The sequence below is a fragment of the Sciurus carolinensis genome, chromosome 5 (assembly GCF_902686445.1).
Source record: "Sciurus carolinensis chromosome 5, mSciCar1.2, whole genome shotgun sequence".
Taxonomy (NCBI): Eukaryota; Metazoa; Chordata; class Mammalia; order Rodentia; family Sciuridae; genus Sciurus; species Sciurus carolinensis.
In genome coordinates, this window is record NC_062217.1 from 86,763,676 (window position 1) to 86,770,587 (window position 6,912).

Below are 6,912 nucleotides of genomic sequence, written 5' to 3' on the forward strand. Positions count from 1 at the left end.
ACCACCTGGGTGGCCCATCTGAAAAAAAAAAAAAACATATCTCTGGGCTCTCCCCTCCAGAGTTTCTGACTCAGTGGGTTATAGGTAGGATCAAAGGATGTGCATTTCACAAGTTCCTTGGTGATGTTGATGTTGGTAGTTTGGGGACACAACCCTCCCCCCCAAAAAAAAAAAAATGAAAAGGGCATAGTAGAATTTTTGACCTATGTGGTTTCGTCGTCATGCTTTACTGTTCCAGTACATTGTAGGTGTTTAGAGTCCTTGGCTAGTCATTGAGACAACCTAAAACACCCCCAAACATTTTCAGTTGTTGTCAATAAAAACACGGTGAAAGTTTATTATTTTTGACTAAGAAATGTACTAGCTACTGAGTGCCCCATGATACATGATGTGTATTTCTTATACTTTTTGTGAGCAAGGCTTTATTTTTAGGTTCACAAACCAGTTATTTCAAGAAATACAGAAAACATTTTGAAAATTTTATAAAATAAAAAATTTTCACTAAGCTGATTCTCATCTGTCCATATAATTATCATAAACAAGACAGCATAACAATCTTGTTTTTATACCATTATTTTGGACATGTTTATGCCTGATGGATGAAGGTGCTAGAAAATTGTCCTTGTCTTTGCTTTACCATCCTGGCAAATGTGCCTGGAATGATACCATTTTATGGATTAAAATGATTGCTCGACTTTTACTTTGTGTGAGTTTGTCTTTTACTTTTCTAGATTAAAGATAAAATATTTCTTAAGCATATTCACGTCATAAGCATATGTTAAAACATAATTTCATTTGCTTTGTAGCTTCCATTGTTAGTCCTATTTTAGAAAGCAGTGCTTATCACATAGTTCACATGGACATCTTTAAATAATTAATGGTAAAAGTTTATAGCCTTGTGAGACATTATAAAGATTTGTGGCAATACACACACATACATGTGTGTGTACCCAGTGTTTATTCAAAATTACGCAGTATGTTTAAAAATTAAGTTGATCCATAGTGAGAGCACATAGTTATTATTGACAATAGTTTCTTCACAAAAATTGTGACTATAAAAACTGATTCTGAGCTTTTCAGTGTATCAGGTAATTTAGTAAATATATTCTAAGAATATCTGTATGGGAAACACTTTATTATAAAGAATAGAGACATTTCTAATTGGAATCCCTGTGACCCTGCTTCTGAAGACCACCCTAGTATAGAATTTAGTGTCTTCTTGATTTTTCCCAGGAAATGTACATTGATAAAACTTTTTTTTCTTTTTTAAATACCAGGGATTGAACCCAGGGAGACTTAACTATCCAACCACATCATCCCCAGCCCTTTTTTATATTGTATTAGAGACAGAGTGTCTCTGAGTTACTCTGAGTTACCTCACTAAGTTGCCGAGGCTGGGTTTGAATTCTTGATTTTCCTGCCTCAGACTCTGGTTGCTGGGATTACAGGCATGAGCCGTTGCCATACCTGGTGACAAACATTTTGTGATAATTTTTTTGTGAACTAATGATATGCTTAACTCTGTGAAGGCTAACTCATCTGTAATCAAGGAAGTCATCCCATCTGCCCTTTGTTTATTAACACTGTGCCGACTACACACTTCTCCCCATTTTATCTGTTCTGTTCCGTAGTCAGATTCCATGTAACTTGCAAGTCCAGGAACAAGATACTAGGCTGCTTCTTCTGAAGGGTGGCTTATTAACCTATTTTCCAAATGAGGAATTCTCATGCAGGCTAATAGTGAGAATAAGGCATTTTAAAAAATCTTTGTTTAAAAAAAATTATGTAAGTACTAGATTTTCTTAATACAGTTTTTTTGTACTGAATAATCAAATTACTTTTAACTCCTGTGACACTAAAATGATTAAAAGCTCTACAAAACTCAGTGTTTACCTTTACTTTTAGGCACATGAATGCAGGAACAAATAGTAATGTTCAAAAGGCGTTTGTCTTGAATTTTTGCTGTTTGACATCCTGTAAATTACTGAAGTCTGATTTTAACATATAGTTCCCTCCACCCATGTGCATATTCCCAACCCCAGTGTTACTTCACTGAAAGGTCATAAGAATTTTAGATCATGTTTGATCTGTTCCTAGTTTTTAGATTTATGCATGATGATTAATTGAGGAAAATAAAACCTTTTTTTTTAAGTATATGTTGTGCCACACTGACCTTTTATCTTGAGCCATTGTATTTTAAAAAAATATTAGTATGGGGATGATCAAAAGTTTTGGGAAACTGATAAGCTTGGGGTTTTAGAAGTGGAAAATACAATATAGAAATGTATATTCACATTCTGCCTTGAAATATGATGTGCTTAATGTATGTGTTACTTAGGTTAGAGATAAGGTAAACTAAAGTTTGGAGTTCATATACTTAACTTTAAACCTAAGAGTGGATGAAATATTCCTTAGATTGGTGAAAATACAGATTTGATCATTGGAATTATTTAGGAATTACTTGACTGGAAGATTACCTGTCACAGCCACTTTCTATTCCTTTTTCTTACAGGTTATATAAAAGCAGTGATACACTTGTTAATTTAGCAGCATTTGAAAGTCTTATTTAAATACTGATTTCCTGCAGTTGCTTTATGACAGTAGTTTCTTGAAGACTGGGTATGCTGGATACAGCTGTGAACACAGTGTTTCTCCACCTAATTTGTGTTCTACACCTAGAAGAGCAAATAAAGTGGAAATGCCTTACTATATAGTTGTAAGTAAGGGTAGAGAAAATGAGCTACTACTTTAGATAAGGAGACTAAAAAAATGCCATCTTAAAAGATAAAAGGAAAAATGTTGACACCCACCCCACCCCCCACCCCCCTGTGCAACTCTGCTGTCTAGGAATGGTCACATGCAATTGTTGAAACTTTGGAGTGGTATTAGTGAGACTGAAGGACTGAATTACTTTAGTATAACTATCTTTGAGTCTTAATAGTATAAGACTGGTATCAAACATTGAATATACTTTTGGGTATATGAATCTACTTTTGTATCTTCAGTTTTACATAATCTAAATACAAATTAAGTTTTTCTGAAGAAAGTTCATCTGAATTGGATGTGGAAAGGCATAGTATGAAGAACAGAATATTAAACATCTCTGACTTATTGAAAGGATAATATTTGAGGTTTGATGGAATAGGCTATTAAACTAATTTCACCTTTTTTCTTTTTATATCTTCCTTTGATGTGGTGTCCAGGAAATTGAAATTGCACGTCTTCAGTTATTTTCTTCTATACAATGTTGGTCTAGAGGAGTAACTTTATCAAATTCATATGCTTCTTTTCATGATTATAATATTAGAATCCCATTGTACAGACAATCATTATGTAATTCATTTATTATTACCTTTTAAGATGAATAATGTAAGGTTATACAGTTATCGCTTAGTGCTGTTACAAGGTCAGTTTCCTATTTATTGGTGTTTGCCATGGTGCAGGAAAGGAATTTGAGCTCCCAGTTCTGAAGAAGTAGGTTGTATATGTTAATGTTTACACTCTAGTTTTCACTTTTCTTTTGTGTTTATTATCTACTTGATAATATCCATAAAATTTTTTTAGCAAATTTAACACCTGAAAAATTGTGACATTCAAAATTTTTTCTAACATTTTTTGAGATTATCTTGTTCATTTATTTGTTCATCTAAGATATTAGACCTAAGAGTAGGTAGGTGACCTTACCTATTATATAGTGATTATTCTCATTTAGTAGCAAGTCGTTATTAAGTGTTTGCTTGGTGGATGAATGAATGACACCAGTTGTATGACAGGCATGCTGTTTACTAGTAATGCAAAAACGCACAAAATAAGGTCCTTTCTCTTTTGGGAATTGAAGTTTATTGACCATCAGTAGACTTGTAAGTAATTGAGTATAGTAATAAATGGCATAGAAAGTGTTCTGAAAGGCTGGGGATATGGCTCAGTTGGTAGAGTGCTTGCGCAAGCACAAAGCCCTGGTTCAATCCCCAGCACACACACACACACACAAAAAAAAAAGACCCAAAAAAAAAAAAAAGTGTTCTGAAACCTAAGATGCACATACCACTTATTTTGGGGAAACTGCACTAGGATGACCTTTTAGCAGGTCTTAAAGGTGAGTAAGTACTTGCCAATTGTAGCTTTTTGGATGGGGAGAGGCTAATTAAGGAGGGTTGTGGGATGGCAGGATGGTGTGGTCAAAAGAGTTAATGGTAGTTAAAAGAGACCCTGAATAGATAATGAGAAGCTGTCTTAGGAAAACGAGACTGGAGTGGTAGAGAACAAACAAAATGTAAAGTTTAGGGCATAGGGATACAGTTCAAAGGTAGGATGTGTGCTTAGTATGCACAAGGCTATATGTTTAATTGCCAGCGTGTGCGTGCACACGTACATGCACACACACATTCATGCACACACATGAAAGTTTGAATAAGATTGTGATTGATCCAAGTTAATAAGTTTAGATTTTTACCTTTTAGGTGACTGAGAGTCCGCACAGATATTTTAAGTTTTAGAGTGACTGAACAGTAATGTTGTAGAAAGCAGATGGACTACATTAATCACTCACCTACCTCCCACCATTTCCATGATATTTGAAAGAATATTTAGAGGCAATGAGGACTGTTTGTATTTCAGATAGGTATAATTAAGAGAGAATGAATTTAACTGACTAGTATATTGGGATGAAGGGGCAAAGTGCTTTAGTAGTTTCTAGTTTGAATGTTGAAAGAGTACTAACAGACTGCAAAGGTAAGTGTTTTCAGGATTGATGGTGAATGAATATAGCCCTTAAGTGAAAATGAAGGTATAATCTGTGGTTTAATGTTTTGGATTTGAGTGCTTATTGGTGGTTTTTGTTGGGGTTTTTTAAACACTAGAAATATCTGTCTGGCAAACAGTACTTTCATGGCATCATCTATTATTGAATACGATACCTACAGTTCCCCTCTTACCCATTCTGTTTTTTCATTGCTCTTGCAATTTACTGCCACAAAATTTCTAGTGCAGCCTTTTTAGAACAATCACGTCCTGGTCCTATCACTGAACTAGTCTCCAACCCTTTTCGATTTTATTTTAAGACAGTGTTTCACTGAGTTACCAGGCTAGACTTGATCCTCCTGCCAAGTTGCTGGGAATTACAGGCATATACCACCTTGCCCGTGATCGCTCTGCTTCAAATACAGTAGCTTTCTATCTGAATTAAAACAAAATTGTAGACCACAGGACTTGAATTTTTTTTTTTTCCTCTTGGTCTACCTTTCAACACTATCTTTCCCTGAACCTCACAAAATCTAAGATGGTTCCTCCCTCTTATAGATATTTTCTGTGTCTCTTCCCAACTGTATTTCATGTCACTTTTTTCATTCATGTGACTTCATCAATATATGATACTAATTTGTATCTACATTTTGTCTGTCTTCATTTGTATTCATACACAATGTTTGTCATTAAGTAGGCTGCCGTCTGTGTCCATGAGATCCATAGTTGTGGATTTAAGCAACCTCAGATTGAAAGTATTTGCCAAAAAAAAAAAAAGTATTAAACATGTATACTCTTTTTGTTACTGTTCCCTGCACAATACACTATAATAGCTGTTCATATAGCACTTACACTAATAGATATCACAAGTAACTCAGATTGAACTATACAGGAGGATGTGTATAGATTTTATGCAAATACTGTACTGTTTATAACTTGACCGTTCATCAATTTTGGTATCCAAGGGGTTTCCAAGAACCACTCCCCTGAGGATTCCAAGGAATGGCTGTATTTCTTGCCATTTCTTTTTTCTTCTTTTTGGGGTGGGTATTGAACCCAAGGGCGCTTTATCACTGAGCAACATCCCCAGCCCTCTTAAAATACTTTAGAGACAGGGTCATGCTAAGTTGCTGAGTCTGATTTTGAACTTGTGATCCTCCTGCCTCAGCCTCCCAAGCCGCTGGAATTACAGGCATGTGCCACCACACCCAGCTCTTTTTTTTTTTGTTGTTGTTTTGTTTGTTTCTTTTTTTCTTTAAGGAATGCTTCATGAATGTGCATGTCATCCTGACACAGGGGTCATGGTAATCTCTGTATTGTTCCAATTTTAGTTTGTGTACTGCTGAAGTGAGGATGAATGGCTGTATTTCTTAAACTGATCCAAGGAAATTTTCAGGGGAAAAAAATAATGACCTAGATAGATTTAAGAGTAAAGTTTTTATTAACAGTTTGTGTGGATGAGAATTCCAGATTGTTTATTCATTCAACCAATATTTAATGAGCCTTTTCATCTCAACCTATGCGTGTAATAGTTAAGAAAATAGAATTGGGCCTTATCTTTAAGTTTGATGTTTGGTGGGTGGCCAATGGAAGACAGTCCATAAAGACAACTCCATCATTGCATTGGAGGGTCAGAGCAAGAAGAGCCAGCCAAGAATGTGAATAACCCAGTTTTGAATAAATTTGGTTAAAAAGAAGAAGAAGAAGAAGCATGCTGTCTTAGCAAGAAAGAAAGACAAAGTTGGGGTGAAAGATGAGATTCAAGACATCTTGCTCAGAGGATGGAGATTGGGTGAGGTTGGCAGTGTGGCAGAAGACAAATTTTTAACATTTGAATAAAATGTAAAACCAAAATCACAGCGTATGTTCTGTGTATTAGCTCTACCAAATATAGTAGTATGTGTTGGATCCACAAGTATGAAGACCAAAGGACCTAGAAGTAAGTTTAAAAGACCAACATAAAGTTTCTCCAGGAAAGTGGCCTCTTTTTCAAATTGAGAATAAAATGAAAGCTACTGGTTTTAAGTTTACATGTTTGTTTTCCTTTCGTATCTTTTCTTGATATTTATTGAAGAGAAGATTGAAACCAACTAAAATGGGAAAGGGTGGCTTCTCAAAACAAGTCAGGAAATGGAAGGGTTTCCTTATAGTAAATAGCTCGAAGTCATTATT

The 6,912-nt window shown here is 35.1% G+C and overlaps 1 pseudogene; it reads right to left on the minus strand.

Annotated features, from left to right (window-relative positions):
• Positions 1-5,991: 5,991 nt before the first annotated feature.
• Positions 5,992-6,091, minus strand: LOC124986005 (uncharacterized; annotated as a pseudogene).
• Positions 6,092-6,912: the final 821 nt, after the last annotated feature.